Below are 21884 nucleotides of genomic sequence, written 5' to 3'. Positions count from 1 at the left end.
GGAAATGCTAAGCTAAGAGATGAAGCCCAGAGTTTGCCCTGGAGAAGCTAAGAGAGAAACACCCTGGGAGAACAAGCAAGGATGCAGAGGAGCTGAGAGAGAGGAGCTAAGAGAGACAAAGCCTAGAGACATCTTGGAGAAAGCCATTTTGAAACCAGAACCCAGGAGCAAAAGACAAGCAGACGCCAGTCACGTGCTTTCCCAGCTGACAGAGGTGTTCTGGATGCCATCAGCTGTTCGTCAGTGAAGGTATCCTCTTGTTGATGCCTTAGTTTGGACACTTTTTTGGCCTTAGACCTGTAAATTTGTAACCTAATAAGTTCCCTTTATAAAAGCCAATCCATTTCTGATATTTTGCATAAGGGCAGTTTTGGCAAACGGGAACAGATGGTGAGATAGGGCTCCACTGACAAGGTGAGGTTCCAGTAGAGACTTGAAGGTGAAGAAATAAACCAAGCAGAAATCTGGGAAAGCTTTCCAGGCAGAGAGAACAGGTGGGAGGAGGTGTCTGGAGAGTTCTAGGAAGAGCAAGGAGACCAAAGTGGCTGGACAGAGCAAAGAAGAGAGTAGTAGAAATTTTCGGAAATATAAGGGAAGATGGGACTGGGAGAACCTGTAGATCATTTGAAAGGACTTTGTAGTTGGATAAATTGGACCTGGGCTTTTTATAACCTGAAAGTGGGTCATAATTAAAATACGACTTGTTTTTATACTTGAAAGTGGTCAGAAAATTGGGTTCTGGTTCTTAAAGGATGAAAAAGGGAGTAAAGCGAAGGGGCCTATTTCTTCCCTGGCTTCGCCCACTCTAGACGCGAGAGCCCATCTAGGACCACCTTCGCGTGAAATGACAGCCAACTAGGCCCACCTCTCCCTTTGCAGACCCTCCCCCGCCCTGGGGGACTCTCCAGCTAGGTCCCGCCCCCACTGGGAGTGACAGCGCAGCGAGGCCCCGCCTTCCCCCTCACCGGCCCCGCCCCTACTCCGTGTTACGGTCGGGTTAGGCCTGGCTTCTACAGCGGCCTCGTCCCCGCCTGCGCGTTAGCGCGTCTAGGCCCCGCCACGCCGGCCACGCCCAGCCCTCCACGGTGTCCGTCCCCCCGCTTCCAGAGTCGCCTCGCTCGGCCTCCCAGTCTTGCTCTCTGTCGGGCAGCCCCTTAGGACGTGGAGCGCCGCGGTGGCCGGTGAGTGGGGGATGGGGCCTGGAAACCCTTCCCTCTCCGCCTCCCGGCTGGCCCCAGTCGGTGCTGTTGGCTGAGCCCCAGCCGGTGGGCGGCGACGGGACGCCTCCCGGGACCCATCCTTACCGCCGCCTTTCCCGAGGCACTTCCCAGTATGGGCAGTCCCGGGAATGAGGAAGTGGGACCGGGATGGACGCTGAGGTGGAGGGGAAAGGGGACGATCGGGTGGCAGAGGGAGGAGGGTGGGTGTACGGGATTGGTGGTCGCCGGTGGGGTCGCAGCCGAGGTGTGGGGAGGGGATATGGGTCTCGGGACAGGCAAGGGGATTGAGCGTTGAAGGGTGGTGAGGTTGAAATCTGGGGCTAGTGGAGTCAAGATTGAGGATTGTGGGGGGACGTCAGCGAAGCAGAATGAGGGATGTTTTTTTCGAAGGAACAGCTCACAGGTGCCCATGATCCAGATTGAGAACAGAGAGGGTTAGGGTATCTCAGAACAGGTTTGGCCGGGGAGAGCTTGCAGGATAATGCTCTTTTCCCATACCGGGTTGATTGGGTTTCCAGGCTTTTGGCTGGGACGTACTGAACAATTTAAATAATAGATTCAAGTCAGGGGCAGTACCTGGGCACCTGAGAAATGTGGATGCCATGGAGTCCTCCTCCCCCAGGCTGCTGCTCATTTTCCTGGGGACTTCACTGCTTCGGTATTGGGATGTGCTGCTTTCTTTAAAACTGTTCCAATGTGCAGGACAGTGCATGGAGGTCCTAGACTTCATAGTACAGTTGAGGTTTATTCAGAATCAAAACACAGTTGTACCAAATCCCCTTAAATCCTGGGGGATTTTAATTTTTTTCAAATCTAATCCTCTAGGGTTAAAATTTGTTAAAATATTGTCTGGCCACTTTCAATTTAAAGTCACACTAACTTAGAGAATTAGATGCCCATTCGGTGAGTGTCATAATCAGTTTTAAATCAGATGTAGGAAGTAGAAATAGCTCATCTTTTATGACCAGCTGTTGCAGAAAAAATTGTAGACTTGCAGATACTGAATGAAATTTAAAAATCTAAAATGATTCTGGAAAGGGTTAGAAAAGGCCTGGTAAATTGAATTGGGGAGTTTGTGCATGTGTGTGTACTTAAAAAAAACAACAGTAACAATGAGGTAGTGAAACTTTTTTTTTTTCATTGTAGAAAACTTAAAGTATAAGGATAAAAATTAAAATCACTTGTGATTTCACTGCCTGTATTCACATTTTTGTGCATTTCCTCATAATTCGTTTTTATTAATAGATGTGCATATTACATAATTGGGATCATATTATATTATTTTACATTTCGCCTTCCCTACTTAACATTTTTGCCCTTAGCATTTTCCTGACTCATTAAAAATTCTTCTTAAACATCTTTTAAAATGGTTTTTAAAATGTTTGTCATATGGAGTCATTCTTTTACTAAATATTAAAGTTCCAGCTATGTGTCAGGTTCTGTGGTTGGATGTGAAGATTCAGTATTGCTTGAGGTAGATGTAGTTGTCATAGGCTTTAATGACAACATAGTTGACAGGGCATAAATACCTTATTAGCCTAGTCCTTAACTGTGGAACATTAAAAAACTTTTTTTTTTAAAGTTATTAAAACTTAGAAAAGTAATGAAAATATATGGATTGTGTTATGGCTGGTTAGGGGAGGGACAAAAGGAAAAAGAGGAAACTAGTGAGAGCCCTGGAATGGGTGGATTTGAGGCCTTGGGGGAAGAATGAAAGAGGGAACCTGGAAGAATAGGCCGGTAATCATTCATTCTAGTGTGTTCATGAAACTTAAACTTTTTCTCTAGTGAAGACTTTTTAGTTTGCCAGTGACAAAACCCAGTTCGTACAAGCTTAAGCGAAAAAAAAAAAAAAAAAAAAGTGGAATATATTGGTCCATTACCTGGGAGGTCTAAGGGTTAGTGCTTGCCTCAGGCATGGTTGGATTCAGAGAGTCTAAAAAAAAAATACCATTAGAATTCTTCTTGATTTTCTCAGCTCTGCTTTCTTCCTTGTTGTTCTCATTCTCAGTATGCTTTTTTTTCCCTACATGGTAGTCAAGATGGCACTTGGCACCTCTAAGTTTGTGTTATCTTTGCAGCTGTCATCTTCAGAAAAACAAGCCTGTCTTTCTCCCCAGTGCCAGTAGAAGCTCTGGCCCTGCTGGGATTATATACCCTACCAGTGGCCAAGGGCATCAGGTATTTTGTTTGGTCCCCTTTGTGACAAGGGAAGTAGGATATGTTTGCGCTGGGGGACTATAGTTTGGGAAAGGATAAGATGCCAGACAGACAGGAATAAGAGAGATATTTATTCTCTGCTGAGGGTTTGAAGTTCTCTTGGGATAGAAGGCTGCTATTGATACTGAAGAAAAGTCAACATAATTCTAGACAAGGCCAAAACTACATCACATTGTCAGTGAATGTAAAGCAAGATTTGCAGAATGGAGTTTTAAATTTGTGAATTAAATTCCTTCTCAAAATGCCTTTTTTTTTTTTTTTTTTTTTTTTTTACGAACTTGGTCATTCTGGCAGATTAGGGGGCTACATGGACCATTGGTCTGACCCAGTATGATCCTGATCCCAGAATGTGCTGTTCCGTTAATCCGCATTTTCTGGCATAACTATATATCTAGCACCTACTAATGTGACCCTTGAAGACCTAGGAGGGAAAAACCCATTTTTTGGAGTCCTTTTTGGAGTGTTGAACAATCTTGTAGCTAACCAGGAGAGTAAGGGAAACCCAAAGTCCCTTTTAATTTCATGCTTTTATGAAATAGTCTTTTTGTTTATTTTAATGTTTTAGTTTCTGGTCATGCTTGTACATTTTTGAAGCACATTTTGATGTTTGCACATTTTATGAAACCATTTCCGTACTACAATAGCTGCAGCCTGAAGTTCCATTTCTCATAGTTTGTGTTTTATCAGGTTCTTACAAACTTCTCTGAGAAACGTTTGGTGTTGCTGACATAGAACTGTTTAAAATCAGCTTTCTTGGCCTATCAAATGGAGTATCTTACAGCTTTCTATGCTGGTCTTATTGTTAACAATTACTTCAGCTTTTAGTCATCATCTTTTCTTTGCCTGGTACCTAAACAGAATGACCTGGTGTAAACCTGTGAAGTAAAGCAAACCTGCTGTAAGGCATACATTGTCCCTAAACTTGTATCCAAAACCCCGTGTCTTAGAAGAGCAGATTTTTCTTCCTTTCCTGTGTGAGTAGATGACAGTTTGATTAAATTATGTAACCCATAAGATACCAGTTTATTACTGCTAAGTACCATTTTTAAATCATCAAGGATTTAAAGAATAGAAGGAATGATCTGAAGAATCCATGCTTAGCCCTTTTATTAGGCTGAGTTGGCAATGGACATCTCTCAGAAACAGTGCTAAATGCCGACTCCTGTCTTGGGATATTTTGGAGGAAAGGGCAATGACCATATGTAGTTGTTTAGTGTGACCAAACTGTATCATTTAAAACTGAAAGTTCACATTCTGGGACCCCCCTCAGTCCCAGGTAACCTTTCAGCTTGTATAGCAGTTCTACTAAGAAATCATCTTTCTAGAACCACAGTTTATTCCAGTTAACACAAGCAAAATCTTGTCTCAGGTAATGAGAGTAGACAGAAAGCTTGTCTTAGAGGAGGAAATATTCTTGTTTCACCTCATTGTTCAGTCCATAGCAAGACTCAGTTGGGTGATTTTGTGCAGACGGATCTTTCCATCAGTGCAGCATCTGATCAGTCCTGGACCTGAGCTGCTGTGGCTGAACCATTTTTAGTATCCCTCGTCTCACCTCCTACCGCTTCCTGTGCAGTCCTGAGGCCACAAGTTCCCAGATATACTCCCTCAGCGAATGGGCCCCACCTGCTTCCCTATGTTATCTGTGTCACCGAAACTGTCCTAGTGATGGTAGATGTATGCAGTGTTGGTTCTCTACTCTCATATCTGCCCACGTCTTAATTTAACTTCCCAGGGCAACTGCCCTAGGTCCCAATTGCTGTTATAACTAACTGCTTGCCTCTGAGTTTTAGAGGATGCCTCTAAGTAGTGTCCTGTATCTTGGCTCCTCCTGTCCTTTTTTCTAGTCCCAGAGCTACTATCACAAATACAACAACTGTTTTTGGCCTAACAGCAGGAATTTATTGGCTCAAAGTTTTGAGGCTAGAGAAAGTCCTAAATCAAGGATATTGGCAAGACTTGCTTTCTCCCAGCATTCTGGTATTGGCTACTGGCAGTTCTTAGGGTTCCTTTGGGTTGTTAAAAGAAAATAATTTCATGCAGTTTAGGATTTCACAGCTTTATTGAGAGATTCATAAATTGGGCAGCGTCTCATTCAGAAAGTAGAAAGTACCTCTGTCAAGGGGGTGGAAGGCGGGCGCTTGTATCGGGTGGACATGGAAGCAAGGTAGGAAATGCTTTGATTGACTGATGTTAAGTTTCCATTTTACATGGGGGGTCTTACAGAGTGGGGAGAAGATACACATTGGTTAGAATGGTATGTTCAATCTGATAAGCTCTCTCTCCTGCACTGAAACTGGTTATCACCAGGTGTTGCTTATCTGCAATTCTGTAGGGTACCTTTCATTGTTCTGTTTTCTTGGAAAGCCCTTGCAGATCAATTGTTTTTGTCTTTTGGAAAATCATTTCTCAGAGAGGTGTGCCTCCCAGCAGTGCTCAATGCAGTACACAATTTTATTTTACTTAGCAGTACCCCATTTTGGTCGTTTTTCCAATGATCTTACTGGAAACTTGGCAAAAACACTCTGGTCACCACCACTGATTTATTTTCTTCAGCAGTTGAGTAGGCTCAGTCAGTGGTTTGGATCCATTTTTCCTTTTCATTTGTCCTGTTCGTTTCCTTTCTTATTTGTGGTGAAGTTTGTTGGGTGACTTATCAATTACATTTAAGACCCTTTGTCTTGAGGGTGACGAGAAATTTGCACAGGATCATGAAACACAATGTGCAACAAAAAATAAAAACATAGAGTGATAATCACAGTTGAAAGTAATCCAAGATGTACTATTTGTCCCCATATTCCATTAAACCAAGAACCTAGCTCAGGAAATATTTATGTCCATTGAAATGTTTGAGTCTGACTGAAAGGAAACACCTTAACTTGATCCTTTAAAATATTTAGATTATTTATCACTGTGCCAAACTTATTAACCTAAAAGCAACATTGTTTATGGGAAGTGGGTATCTAGAGCCTGTCTGCTTTGCAAGACCACTGATGCTAAGCTGTCAGCTTCAGCCTGGGGGATGTGAAGAGCATTGAGGGTGGTGATAAAGCTCTGTTTCATAGCCTTAGATGTATTTATAACTGCTTGCTCTAGGTCGTGTGTTCCTAGGGAGGGTGTGATGGTGAGCATGAAAGAGTGGAATGGAACCCTTGTATTATGGTAGTTCGAGGGATTAGGACCATTATCCCTCTTTTTTTCAGTTTGAGGCCTGGAGTACAGAAGATCCTAAGTTACTTTCTGGCATTTAGGGCAGATAATATATGCAAAATCACAGGATCCAGTCCAATTTACAGGTAGGTAACTGTTCCGGTTTGCTAATGCTGCCATTATGCAAAATACCAGAAATGGATTAGCTTTTATAAAGGGGATTTATTAAGTTACAGGTTTACAGTTCTATTGCCATAAAAGTGTCCAAGATGATACCTTCACTGAAGAATGGCTGATGGTGTCTGGAACACCTCTTCAACTGGGAAGACATGTGGCTGGCGTCTGCTGTTCCTTTGCTCCCAGGTTGTGTTTCAAAATGACTTTTTCCAAAATATCTCTGGGTTTCTCTTAGCTTAGCATCTCCAAGTGTCCTTCTGTCTGCTTCTCCAGACATCTCTAAGTGTCAGCAAGTGCCTGGGCTTGGAGTTGTTTCTAAAGGACTCCAGTAAAGTAATCAAGACCCATCCTGAATGGGTGGGGCCAAATCTCCATGGAAGCATTCAATCAAAAGGTCACACCTAATCAAAAAGATTAATCAATCTGCCTCCACAAGATTACATTAAAGAATATGGCTTTTTCTGGGGGGCATAATATATACAAACTGGCACAGTGACACACCTATGCAGTTTTCTTCAGTTTACAAAGGGGATGCAAAATAGCTCAGACAATGAACAGGAGCAGAACCTGATAACCCGCAGGAGTATGCTATAGTTTTCTATTGAAACTTAAAATTTCTTTCCATGTTCACCCTCTTTTGATCAAAGATAACCCCCAAAATATTATTCTTCCATCATAAAATAAGCTGTTTCATTAGCTTTGGCCTGATTATTTAATTAGGTGCAGCAAGAATGGTGATTTGCCACATAGACCTTTCAGTTTGCTTTGCTGGTAGTTTTCAGAAGGAACCTCAGATTGGACTTTTAAAAGCTTCTCAAGGCCAGGAAACTACCTGCAGAACCTATAGATTTGGGTGAATTCCTCTTTCTCAAGGTCCCCACAGTGTTATCTGGTTCCTATGCTTACCAGAAAGTAGTCTTTTTTACTGACTTGTGAGGCTGGGGACCCTGCAGCCAGGTACCAGACTGGTTTTCCCAAGAGGTTTTCTAAGCACTGGCTTCATAAAGTCAGTCTTTAGTTCCTTAAAAATCTCTGGTCATGTCTGATTAAATGAGCATCATTCTCAAACATGACATTCTAGTTAAAGTCTTTGTTATATAACCATTATCTTCAATTATGTCTCATTAACAAGGAAGTCTGATTGAATGTATGCAAATAAATATATTGCCTTAAAAATAAGAATATTCAATAAGAATTTTCAAATTCTGGAGGGGTCAGGCAGGGAGGAAAAGAAATTAATGTTTTATGAATTATAGATAGCTTAAGGTAGAGTAAGGGGTTCCTTGTATCCAGAAAATAGAACATTAAAACATCAGCGATAATCCAAACAAAACAATAATAATTCTTTATCAGCTCATTCAGTCCTGAGTAATTAATCCTTGTTCCACTTGATCTGTGTTAGCAAGCTCATGAACCCATTGGCTTCTTCACTAGAATTCTGGAGATCTTGACCCAGTCCAGGGGTGTGGTCTCAATGTCATAAAAGCCTGTGCCCCAGAGTACCTGGTACCTGGCATAATCCTTTCCAAGGGTCTCTGAGACAGTCTTTTTTTTGAAGATGAAGCACTGTGGCCCATAGCTGTATGCAAGTGTTTTCAGGGAAGCATCAGAATAATAACTACCTGTGTATGACAAAAGACCTGAAATGGTCATGGTTAACTTATTGCTGTTATACAAAAATAAATGATCAGATGAGTTCATTAAGTATTATTTTAAGAATAATTGAAATTATGAACAGTACTACTGTTGTCTAATATCAGGCAGATCAGCACTAGGATATTTCATAGACAGGGAGAATATTGACAAATCTCAAGGAACTTTACAATTTCTGAATTGTTTATATTAATGACATCATTATTAATGAAATTATTTGCTTGATATGAGGGCTAAAGTTTTCCCATCAATATTTGTGGAGACTTTTAAAATTGTCTTTGCTCTGATGTGTAATTTTATAAAAGCTTTGCTTTTTCAGATTTATTGTAGGTCTGTCCAATCAGTTTTTGCCTTTCAGGATTTAACATCTGTAGTTCAGACCAACATGTGTACAAACTCATATAGGTCAGGTAACCCTGGATCACATGCACTCAAAAGTATTCTAAATTCTTGTATGAATAATTTTGCCTCTGAGTTCCGTCTTTGACCACAGCACAGTTGGAGTCAAGTTAGTTTGTCCACAGTCCTTGTGGGTTGTCTCAGCTTCTAGTTTCCTAAGTTTTCATTGTTCTTTTTTAAGGAGTGGTGTTGGCCAAGGATTTAAAACCATCTTAAAGTCTATGTTTTTCATGATCTTTTAATTTCTCATTTGCCTTTTCTTGCAATTTCTTAGTAGAGTCTGAGTACCAATTAAAATAAGCATCCCATTTGGCCTGTTTAATTTGGAAGTCCTTTTTCTCAAGTGCATCTCTGAGATGAGTAAGTTGTGTAATTGGAATGTTCCCTATAATGGCCATTGCAACTCTAAATAGTCTTTGGTGAGATCTGCCATTTTGTTAGTTAGGTGCAGCTTTTGGCCCCATAATTTTTGAACAAGCAATATGCCAGGGTTCCAGAGGATGGAGAATCAGAGTTTTTAGAGTTTGTGAATCCCATCTTTATCTTGTAACTTCTTATCTTGTGCATAGGGCAAAGAAACCAGCAGTGGTGAAAATGAAACTGCGGATTGCACCAAAACACTAGAGACTGGGGCTCAAAATTTGAGCCTTCTTGTTAACAGGATTGACCTGCTAACCTTTACACTAAAAGCTAGTAAGAAGAGAAAGCTTGAAAACAGTGGAGCTTGGATCCGAGAGGGATTCACCCTTGAAGATGGCAGAGAGGACAGAGAACTCAAGGGGTTCAGCGGGCACATTCTCCTGTCTTTCTTGTTTTCAGAGTCATCAGCAGTCACCTTTGGATCCCTTCCTCATTACCAAAACTGTTTAGAAAAACACTTTTTATTCAATTTAGGATTATTGAGTGATTCATGAATTGGGCAGCATCTCATTCAGAAAGTAGAAGGGAACTGTGTCAAAGGAACTCACCTGAAGGGAAAGCTTGTATACGGCAAATGTGGAAGCAAACAAGAAAATGTTCTGACTGGCTGATGTTAAGTTTCTTTTTAACATAAGGGGGTCTTAGAAAGTGGGGAGAAGGTATACATTGATTAGTATGGTATGTCCAATCTGATAAGCTCTCTCTCCTGAACCGAAACTGGTTTATCACCAGGTGTTGCTTATCTGCACTTCCGTAGGGGTACATTCTGTTGTTCCATTTTCTTGGAAAGCCCCTGCAGGTCAATTGTATTTTGTCTTCTGGAAAATCCTTTCTCAGAAAGGGCTCCCTCCTGGCAATACCCAATGCAAGCAGCCATTTTATTTTCCTTAATAGGATATATCTCTGACACCCATCACATGGCTATGTCCTCTCCTTTCTGGCTTCTGTGACTTCTGGGCTTTCTTTATAAGGCTTCTAATAATAGGGTTAAGGTCCACCCTGATACAGTTGGCCACACCTAAATAGGACCTGCAGAAATCTTGTTTACAAATAAGTCCATACCCTGAGTCCACACCTTGACTCCTCTTAACACATTAAAAGATACCATTTACAATGGGTTGATACCCACAGGAACATAGATTAAAATTCAGAACATATCTTTTCTGGGGGACATGGTTCAATCTACCACATTTTTATATTTTTCTGGTCACCAAGCTTGCAACTTCTTTCCTAAGGACTTCCAGCTTGATCATTGTGGTCCTTCATTTTTCTGTCACTGCCTTTCTGCTTCATGACTGAGAGTAATTTTATGAATGATTCTTGTTTTCTCCTTGAGTCTGAAATAGGGTGAATCTTAAAGACAGCTTTTGCATTTTCTCCTTAGCCTTTGCATTTGTGATAATTCTGTTAACTTTTTTTCTTTATGCAAATTCAGGAAGAGCACAGTCTCTAGAGTAAAATGTCTATTATTCTTTGCTGATCATTGAGGAAATAACCCTTCTACCTCACAGTACGTTGAACCCACAGTGTGTTTCACTGATTATCATCCACCATTGTCAGGATTTACCAAAGCTGACTTGAGAACCTCTTGTTGGTGGGTGATTCCAGTAGCTAGAAAAAGACACATGAATCTAATCCCTTTATAGGTCTCTCTTAGCTCCTATGTGCAATTCAGTGCATGATACTGAAGAACAGAATTTAGGATGGCTGTCAATTGACCCTTTACCCCAGGGTTTGTGTAGAACCTGGCTGCTCTGTACTTTATAGTCATTTCCTGCTTGCTGTCCTGGTTGACAGTTCTGAATGAAAGGGGAAAATTGGCTATAGTGGCAGAAATCATTCCACGCTCTGGTGCCCGAGAATTCTGTATGTTGGACCATTGCTTGTGTTTAGATTGGCTCCAAATGGAACCATGAGGTCCCCTTCTTTAGCCACACTTAAAAGCCTTCATTTCTCTGTCTGGTATTTTGGTCCCATATACAGTACTAGTTTAGTGTGCATGACAGTGGTGGAGCAAGCTTCCATTAACACCCTCTGGTACAAATGAATTGTAGAGGATTGTGGGAAGATGGCAGAGTAGGGAGCTCTAGGACTCAGTCCTTCCACCAGAACAACTACTAAAGAGGAAGGAAAAGTCTGAAACAAATATTTTGAAGCTCCAATGGCCAGAAGAACACTGTACAGTATCCAGGGAAGAGCAGGAGGAAGAGGCTGATAAATTACAGTAAAGAACAGTAAATTGCTCTCTCTGCAGCAGCTACCGGCGTCCATCCCCTACTCTTATGGCAGATCACTGGCTAGCTCACTGGTGACAGAAAGGGACATAAAAATCCTTTTCTCCAAGACCAGGGGTGGGCACGGCAGATCAGTGATCATGGTCTTTGATTGGTGACTTCAGATTGCTGGGGGCCTGGCTCTGAGGGCAGCCATTTTTTCGACATGCGCTGGACAAAGGCGTTTGGCCTCGGTTGTTTCAAACTGCCCTGAACGGGGGCTGTGGTGGTGGAGACTTAAGGATGTTGTGCTTCCTCAGGGCTGTGGGGGGCAGTTAGTTGAAGGGCTGCTTTTTCAAGATAGGCCAAGAAAGCTCAGCTTTAGGATGTCGTGCAAGGAACTCTTGCAGTCTTCCTGATTCCCTTCTCAGGGCACTGTGGAGCTGTTCTGCACCCCATTGTGAATCCCTGGCTGTTTTTCAGCTGGGAAAGACTGATTTGGGAAAGTCCTCTTTAGAGTGCCTCTCCTCCCAGAATTTGCCCTCCAGGCAAAAGCAGCTTGAGACAAGGAAAGGAATGTAAGAAACTAGAGGTCAACAACCAAACTCCTGTAAACAGAGGAACTCCAAAGCAATTAACAAGCAAAAGCCTGGGACAAGGCAGAGGCTCAGAAAGACAGGAAAAACCCTACACACTGCATTTGCCTTGGGCAGACCTTCCTGATAAGAGAGTTGAAGGTCAAGAAAATTTCTGCTTTATCAGCAGCTGGTTACAAAATTAAGAATCAGAGGTCAAGGGGAATAAATCCCAGAGTTAACATTTAAAAATATTAAAATGCAAAGTGTGCAACAAAACAGTGTAAGACAAATGAACAAACCAGGAAATGATAACCCATCCACAGGAAGAGGATAAAAATCCACAAAAACACCAACAAAGAAGATTAGAATGTGGGCGTAGCAAACAAAGCCTTTAAAAAAGTGATCTTAAAACTGCTCAAGGAGATGAGGGAAAATTCAGAGAAAGAACTAAAGGATATCTGGAAAATAATGAATGAGCAATATGAGAATCTTAATAAAGAGATAAAAATTTTAAAAAGAAACCAAACAGGTCTTCCATGCCAACCAGGTCTCTTGTTTATGTGATAAAAGGTCTGCCTCCTCTGAGGAAAAAAAAAAAAAAGAAACCAAACAGAACTACTGGTTGAAGACTCCAATAACAGAAATGAAAAATGCCCAGGAGGGTTTCAGGAGCAGATTGGTGCTGGCAGAAGAAACAATTAGTTAACTTAAAGACAAGACACTTGAACTTAGTCATGCTGAGGAGCATAAAGAAAAAAGAATTATAAAAAGCAAAAGTAGCCTAAAATACCTCTGGGAAACCATCAAGTGTACCAATATACACATTATGGGAGAAGGAATATTCAAAGAAATAATGACAGAGAACTTCTCAAACTTAGCAAAAGATGTGAACATGCACATCCAAGAAGCCCAGAGAACAACCAAACAAGATAAACATGAAGAAAAATTATCCTTGTAATAGATTGATCACATTATTGAATGCAAAGAACAAGGAGAGAGTTCTGAAAGCTGCAAGAGAAAAGCAATATGTTGCATACAAGGGAGTCCCAATTAGATTGAGTTTGATTTCTCAGCAGGAATCATGGAGGCAACAAGGCAGTGGATTGAAATACTTGAGTTGCTGAGAGAAAACAACTGCCAACCAAGAATTTTATATTCAGTGAGATTTTCTTTCAAAAACGAGGGAAAGATGAAGACATTTCCAGATAAACAAAGGCTGAGGGAGTCATCACCACTAGACCTGCGCTACAAGCAATGTTGAAGGGAATTCTTCAGAAGGAAAGGAAAGGACCCTGGACAGTGGTTCAAAGCAGCATAAAGAAATAAAAACCTATGGTAGAGGTAACCATTTGGGTAATTGTAAATACCAGTATTGTTGTACTGTATTGTTTGTTAACTCCTCTCCTTACTTCCTCCAGGTGCTAAAATGCAAATGAATAAAAATAATGATGAATCTATGGTTTTGGGTATACAATGGAGAAAGATACAAGTGGTAATAAGTACAAAAAAAAATGGTGGGTGGGTGGAGGGTATAGGAAGAGAATATGTGTATGCTATTAAAGTTGTTATCAAACCAAATATGATTGTTATGTATTTAGTATGTTAAATTTTAAGCCCATGTGGTAATCACAAGGAAAATAGATGAAAAATAACCCTGATAGAAAAGAAGAGACACTCAATATGGTACAATACAAAAAAATCAAATAAATGTAAAAGTAGGCATTAACAGAAGAATTGAAGGACAGAAAATGTATGAGACATACAAAGGCCAAATAGCAAAATGGCAGATGATAGTCCTGCATTATCAATAAAATGTGAATGGATTAAACTTTCCAGTCAAAAGGCAGAGTTTGGCAGAATGGATAAAAAGCAAGATCCTAGTATATGCTGTCTTTAAGAGATTCACCTTAAATTCAAGGATACAAGTAGCTTGAAAGTGAAAGTATAGAAAAATATATATCTTGCAAGTAGTAACCAAAAGAGAGTAGGGGTAGGTATACTAATATAGATAAAAGAGACTTTAGTCAAAAACAGTTATGAGGGATAAAGACAGTCATTATAAACTGATAAAGGGGACAATTCAGCAGGAAGATGTAACAGTTATAAATATGTATGCACCTAGCAGGAGGGCCCCAAAATATATGAAGCAAATTCTGACAGATTTGAAGGGAGCAATTGAATGTTCTACATTAATAGTAGGATACTTTAATATGCCACTTTCAATAATGGATAGAACATCTAGTCAGAAGATCAATAAGGAAATAAAATACTTGAATGATATTCTAAACCAACTAGACCTTATAGACATATACAGAGCACTTCACCCAACAAAAACAGAATTCACATTCTTCTCAAGTACACCTGGATCATTCTCCAGGACAGAGCATATTTTAGGTCACAAAAATCTCAATAAATTAAAAAATATTGAAATCATAGAATGTATCTGCACCAACCATAATGCAATGAAGCTAGAAATCAATAACAGGGAGAAATGGAAGAATCATACTCTTAAACAACCAGTGGGTTAAAGAGGAAATCATAAGCAAAATTAGGAAATATCTTGAGGCAAATGAAAAATAAAAATGCAACATACTAAAACTTATGGGTTGCAAAGAGGGAAATTTATAGCTCTAAATGCTTACATTAAAAAAAAAAAAAAAGACTTGCAATCAGAGAGCTAACCTCAAAATTGGAAGAACTAGAAAAAGAAGAGCAAACTAAACCCAAAGTGAGCAGAAGGAAGGAAATAAAGAGTGGAGATAAATGAAGTAGAAGACCAAAAAACAAAACAAAAACAGTAGAGAGAATCAACAAAACTAAAAGTTGGTTCTTTGAAAAGCTCAATAAAATTGGCAGATCTTTAGCCAGACTGACAAAGAAAAAAAGAGAGGATACAAATAACTAAAATCAGAAGGAAAGGGACATTACTACTGACCCCACTGAAATAAAGAACTACAAGAGGATACTATGAACAACTGTATGCCATAAGTTAGACAATCTAGATGGAATGGACAAATTCTTAGAAACACACAAATTACCTGCATTGACTCAAGAAGAAATAGAAGATCTCAGCAAATCCAGTTACTAGTAAAAAGATTGAATCAGTAAAACCTCCCAACGAAGAAAATCCCAGGACCAGATGACTTCACAGGGGAATTCTACCAAACATTCCAAAAGGACTTAACTCCAGTTCTGCCCAAACTCTTCCAAAAAATTGAAGAGGAAGGAGTATTCCCTAATTCATTCTATGAGGCCAACATCACCCTTATACTAAAGCCAAATAAAGATATCACAAGAAAAGAAAACTACAAACCACTATTTATTCCGAATGTAGATGCAGTAATCCTCAACAAAATACTAGCAAACTGAAACCAACAGCATTTAAAAAAAATCATACACCAAGATTAAGTGGGATTTATCCCTGGTATGCAAGATTAGTTAAATATAAGGAAATCAATTACTGTAATACACCACATTAAGTGAATGAAGGGGAAAAACCCCCACATAATCATCTCAATTAATGCCAAAAAGACATTTGACAAAATCCAGCACCCTTCCTTAATAAAAGCACTTAGAACACTGGGGATAGAAGGAAACTTCCTCAACATGATAAAGGGCATATATGAAAAGCCCGCAGTTAACATCCTACTTAATGTGAAAGACTGAAAGCCTTTCCTCTAAGATCAGAAACAAGACAAGGATGCCTTTTGTCACCACTGTTACGCAACACTGTACAGGAAATTCTTGCTAGAGCAGTTAAGAAGAAAAAGAAATAAAAGGCATCCAAATTGGAAAGGGAGAAGTAAAAGTTTTCCTATTTGCAGATATCATGATCCTATATACAGAAAATCCTGAAAAATAGACAAACAAGGCTCCTAGAGCTAATAATATTGAAGCAAAGTAGTAGGGTATAAGATCAACACCCAAAACTCAGTAGTGTTTCTATACACAAGCCATGAACAATCAGAAGAAGAAATTAAGAAAAAAATTCCATTTACAAAAAAAAAAATCAAATATCTAGGAATAAATCTAACCAAGGATGTACAGGTCTTGTACACAGAAAACTTCAAAAACATTGCTGAAAGAAATCGAAGAAGACGTAAATAAATGGAAGAACATTCTGTGTTCATGGATTGGAAGACTAAATATTAAGATGTTAATCCTCCCCAAAGCAATTTATAGATTCAACAATCCCAATCAAAATTCCAACATCCTTCTTTGCAGAAATGGAAAAGTCAGTCATCAAATTATATGGAGGGGTAGCTGAAGCCTTATTGAAAAAGAAGAATGAATTTGGAGGACTCAAACTTCCTGATCTTAAAACTTATTACAAAGCTGCAGTAATCAAAATGGCATGTTATTGGCACAAGGACAGACATACAGACCAATGGAATCAAATTGAAAGGTCAGAAATCAACCTTCATATTTATGGTCAATTGATTTTTGATGAGGGGTCAAAGATCACTGAATCAGGAAATATTAGAATCTTTACCAAATGATACTGGGAAAACTGGATCTCCGTTTGCAAACTACCTCACCTTATAGAAAAATCAAGTTAACATGGATCAAATACCTAAATATAAGAGCTAGTGCTATCGAACTTCTAGAAGAAATCATAGACAGGCATCTTGAGGACCTTATGTTAGGCAATAGTTTCTTAGACTTTATACCCGAAGCACAAGCAACAAAAGAAGACATAGATAAATGGGATCTCATCAAAATTAAAAAACATTTGCGCCTAAAAGGACTTTATTATGAAAGTAAAATGACAATCTACACAATGAGAGAAAATATTTGGAAACCACATATCTGATAAAGATTTAATATCCAGAATATATAAAGAAATACTCAACTTACCATGATTAAAAAGTGGTGAAAGACTTGAATAGACATCTCTCCAAAGAAGATACACAAATGGCCAGAAAGCACTTGAAAAGGTGCTCGATATCATTAGCTATCAGGGAAATGCAAATCAAAGCTATAATGAGATACCATTTCGTACCTATTAGAATGGCTGCTATTAAAAAAATGGAAAATAGCAAGTGTTGGAGGGGATGTGGGGAAATAGGAACACTCATTCATTGCTGGTGGCAATATAGAATGGTGCAGCTGCTGTGGAAGACAGTTTGGTGGTTCCTCAGAAAGCTAAATATAGAACTCCTATATGACCCAGTATTCCCACTACTACATATATAAACAAAAGAATTGAAAGCAGGGACTCGAACAGATATTTGCACAACGATGTTCTTAGTGAAATTATTCACAAGTGCCAAAAGATGGAAGCAACCCAAGTGTCTGTCAACTGATAAATGTTGTTCAGCCATACAAAGGAATGAAGTCCTGATACGTGTGACAATATCAATGAACCTTGAAGTCATTATGTTGAGTAAAATAAGCCAGACAGAGAAGGACAAGTATTGTATGATCTCACTGATTTGAAATAATTAGAATAAGCAACTCATAGAGTCAGAATGTAGAATAAAGGTTACCAGGGAAAAGGGTGGGGATAGGTAATGGGAAGTTAAAACTTATAATATATAGGGTTCCTGTTTGGAATGATGGATATATTTTGGTAATGGATGGTGGTGATGGTAGCACAACATTGTGAACATAATTAACAGCACTGAAATATATATCTGAATATGATTAAAAGGGGAAATGTTAGATTGTACATACAGTAACAATAAAAAATTTTAAAAAATAATGAAAGTACACAGTGAACTTGAATTTAAACCATGGACAATTATAAAAGTGTACTGTCATCGGTTGCAACAAATGTTACACACTAATGCAAGATGTCACTAGCAGGATAGTATGTGGGAATCCTGTCTTATGCATGATTGTTTTTTCTCTAATTAAAGAAAAAATAAAGTGGGTTGGAGAATTTGGTTTCGGTTAAGGCTGCCATGAGACTTCTTATTTCCACCACCTTACATCTTACACTTGATATCTGTGCCATCAGTCAGCCTGTATGGAGAGGTGGGATGAGAGCAGGCCCAATTGCATTGGCCAGTGGACTGCAAAGTTTGAAAGTTACCCACACCCTGATGTTTGCAGAACAGAGAGGGGACAGGAATCTCCCAAGAAGAGGGTACTCCTGGGTGGGGTTACTGTACAGGGAAAGAAGAGGAGAGTTTAGGTGGTGGAAGAGAGGGTCCTGAGTTTTCAGTATCTGGCCTGTAAGTATACCATGGCCCTACACAGTACAAGTGCAGAGCAGCTGAAAAGAGGCACTAGTGGAGCAGAGTTAATCCTTACAGGACTGTGTTGAAACCTCCGAGAGCATGTTAGGTACTGGAGCCTTAAAGGGGTCAAGGCTCACCAGGCTCCATTGAAAAGACTGCTAACAGGCAGTCTTCCCCCTTACCACATGGTTCATGTTGCTTAAAGGAGAATGCCAACAATGCTTGCGTGTGTATTAGTTTGTTGTATTTTCTTTGAGCTAAAGTGTGCAGTTACATAGCTGTGGCAAGGCCATTCTTATTTCTGATAATGAGACTATAAGACTGACTTTAACTTTATTTGCTGGTATGTTCATAAAATGAAACAAAAAAGTCTTTATGACATGGTGTCATGTCCTGCAAAGAGCACTAGATTCCAGTCCATCGCCACCACACTGGTTTTGTGATTTGGGGTCTTATAATGTCTTACGCTGAAGTCATAGGACTAACTGACCCCTAAGGCTCCCTCTCTAAAAATTCTATCATCATCCAACTCTTGCAGTGCTTTTGGCAATCTCCTTCTAGATAGGAGCTGGATAAGAGTCATGTGTTTAAGTATTGAGTCCTTTTATTTAATATACTGTTGAACAGAAGGCATTTCACTGTTAGTTACCTTTACTCAATGCAAAGCAAAGCAAAACAAAAGAAATCAATGTTTAAAGCTAGGCAGCTTTTTTTAAAATACAATGTTGACATGTTTTTAATCTGGTGACTAAAGCTAAATATTATCTTGTATTATATTGTTAAAAAAGTATCATTTGGCCTTTACTAAAGTGTATGTTTTATATTTACTTTAAAAATGTGGGGCTTCTAGGCTATTTTACAAATGTAGAAGTCACTTTTTCTGATTACAGAAAACATCTGCTCATTAAAATTCAAATAAAAAAATATAAGGAAAATAAAAACCATCCTAAATCCTACTACTTAGAAATAGCAATTTGGAGACACAGATCTGATTAATTGTTGATGCAATTTTTATTAAAACACACACACACACTACACACACTACAGATTGAAATATGCACATACACACATGGTTAAGGGTTTGGGCTCTGGTGTCAGGCTGCCTGCTTTTGAATCCCAGCTCCCCTGCTTGCTACAGCAAGATGTTGGACAACCTATTTAAGCTCTTTCACCTCAGTTTTCTAATTATAAAATGCAGCATTAAAGTTTGTTCTTCATGGGATTGGTGTGAGGATTAAATGAGTTAATTCACATAAGAATGTGTAGCACATATATAGATCTCACCTTTTAGTCCTTGGTGTGTTAAAATGGCCAGAGGGAAATACCTGAAGCTGTCAACCTGCGACCCAATGGCCTTTGTTCTTGAGGACGATTGTATAACTATGAAGATTGCATGGTGTGGCTGTGGGGACCTAGTGGCTCGCCCTCCTTTTGTCCAGTGTGTGGGCAGATGGGTGGAAAAGTGGGGACAAAAATTAGATGAAGAATAGGGTGGAATGGAGGGAATGGAAAGAGTTAGGCGTTCTTTTTTGCTTTTGTTTTTGTTTTTGAGTGAGGAAAGGGTTTGGGGGTGATGCCGTGGATGATTGATCATGCACTGTGGATGGCTGTGGGATGTGTGGATGTATCTCAATTAAACTGTAAAAAAGTAGATGAACAATGAGGGGAGGAGGGGATTGGGATGTTTGGGATGTTCTTTTTTATTTTAATTTTTGTTTTACTTTTTAGAGTAATGAGGGTGTTCAGGGTTTGATTGTGGTGATGAAGACACAATTATAAGATGATACTATGGGGAAAAAATGCCGTACATTTGCTGAATTAAAAAACAAAGACTATGTAGTACAGTGTCTTGCATGTAGTAGGTCTTCAGCAAATGTTAGCTGGTGTTGTCGTTTTGATGTTACTGTGATTTATTATATATATTTATAAATGGGGTTACATTTGCATTTTTAAGCATACAGTGTGTTATGCAATGCTCTCCTTGTTAATAAATATAAATGGATGTTTATCCTAATATTAATGATTTCATTTTATGATTGTGCCATATTTTATTTAGCCAATCTTTTGTTGATGTACTTTCAGGTTGTGGGCTGTTTCTTTTTTTGTTGTGTTTCATTGTCATAAATAAATGAATAAAGCTGTAATGAACTTCTTTGTACCTATTTGTTTAATTATCTTCTTCAGATAAATTCCCTCACTCAATCAATCTATAATAAACTTGTTCTAATGCATATTTGGTTTATCTTCTTGGGATAAATTCTTAGAAATAGTATTGCTTTTCAAATGTTATATGTATTCAATAATTATTTTTCGTATGGTCTCTCAGCTTTCTGGAAAGGTGGTATCAAATTACATCTCTTAGCAATGTGTGAAAATGCCTGATTTTCAACCCCTATGCCAAAATTGGGTCTTTCCATCTTGTAATGTTTGTAAATCTAAGAATGGAAAAATATCCTGTGGTTTTACTTTGCATTTCTTTTATTAATGACATTGAACATCTTTTCAAGTGTGTGTTAGCCACTTGTATTTCTTCTTTTGTGCCCCTTTTCATGTTTTTGTTTTTTTGTTATTGTTATTCGTTTGTAAGAACTCTTTGTATATCAGGGATAGTGAGTGTTTTGTCTGTTGAATATTGCCAGTATTAAGATTGTACCTTGCATACTGAAACTCATTCAGTATTTTGAATGAGAAGAAATCAATCAGCAAATATTTATCATGAGTTTTCTAGTTAGTGATTATATATATGTTTAGAATTGAAACCTGCTTTTAATGTCTCAGCAAAATTGGTTTATGAACTGGTAATTATGAAAATGTAGGTCTTTTATCATTCACCTTGGCTAATGTTCAGTATCTTTGGTGTTTGATTCATGTCCACATATGCCCTGCTAAACACTTTGTTGTTCCCTTAGACTAACCGTTCTTTCCACCTCTGCTGTTTCTTCACTCATAGTCATTCTTCCTGTGTCCCAGTTTAGAGACTTTGGAGTCATCCATGTATCTTTTCCAAGTTGAAGGCCATCTGGTTCTCGGTCTCCCTTCCCAGATATTTGTTCCCCTCCTCAGCCTGCCCCTCCCCATTGGCTTCCTGCTGCTGCACTTAGCCTGTGTGTTGGAATGATTAATGCACACCTGCTTCTGCTACTAGACCGGGAGCTCCTCGACAGCAAGATGCAAACTTTTTTTACCTTTGTACCCTCAGAATGTCATGCCCTGGCTCATAAATGTTTTTTGTATTTGATTTTTCCATTTTAAGGGTGATGATGCTAAGCCACTATATTCTGCTGGTAGATTAACATTCTTCCACCAACTTTTTATTACAAAAAATTTCATTCAGGAGAGTTGAAAGAATGCCATGAAGAACAATCCCTAGAGTTACCTACTGAGATCATTCTGACACATTTCTAACCCTCTGCTCACAAACCTCCAGTGACTCCTTTAATGGCTATCAGGTCATATGTAAGCTATGGCATTTGTTATCCGTCAGTGGCCAATTTACATAAAGTAGTCCCTCTACTCTAGTCACACCAGTCTTTTGTTTCTTATCCTGTGCTGTCTTTTTTTTTCCTTCTTTAATTTTATACACTTTGTTCCACTGTGTGGACTATGCATCTCCCTTTGCCTGATCAAAAACTTCTGCTTTAAGAGTTTTGGGTTCTCATAGCTCCAGTT

The 21884-nt window shown here is 39.2% G+C and overlaps 1 protein-coding gene across 5 annotated transcripts in view; it reads left to right on the top strand.

Moving 5' to 3' along the window:
• The first annotated feature begins 986 nt into the window (after positions 1–986).
• ANO10 (anoctamin 10) overlaps positions 987–21884 on the top strand; it is a 230655-nt gene continuing 209757 nt past the window's right edge. For all 5 annotated transcript variants that reach the window (XM_037848459.1, XM_037848469.1, XM_037848474.1 and 2 more), the window contains exon 1: positions 987–1181. The gene's annotated coding sequence lies outside the window, so the exon portion shown is untranslated. The remainder of the gene's footprint in view (positions 1182–21884) is intronic.

This window comes from Choloepus didactylus, chromosome 1 (assembly GCF_015220235.1).
Source record: "Choloepus didactylus isolate mChoDid1 chromosome 1, mChoDid1.pri, whole genome shotgun sequence".
Lineage (NCBI taxonomy): Eukaryota > Metazoa > Chordata > Mammalia > Pilosa > Megalonychidae > Choloepus > Choloepus didactylus.
The sequence above is the reverse complement of the archived record's forward strand: the minus strand, read 5'-3'. Positions and strand labels throughout refer to the sequence as shown.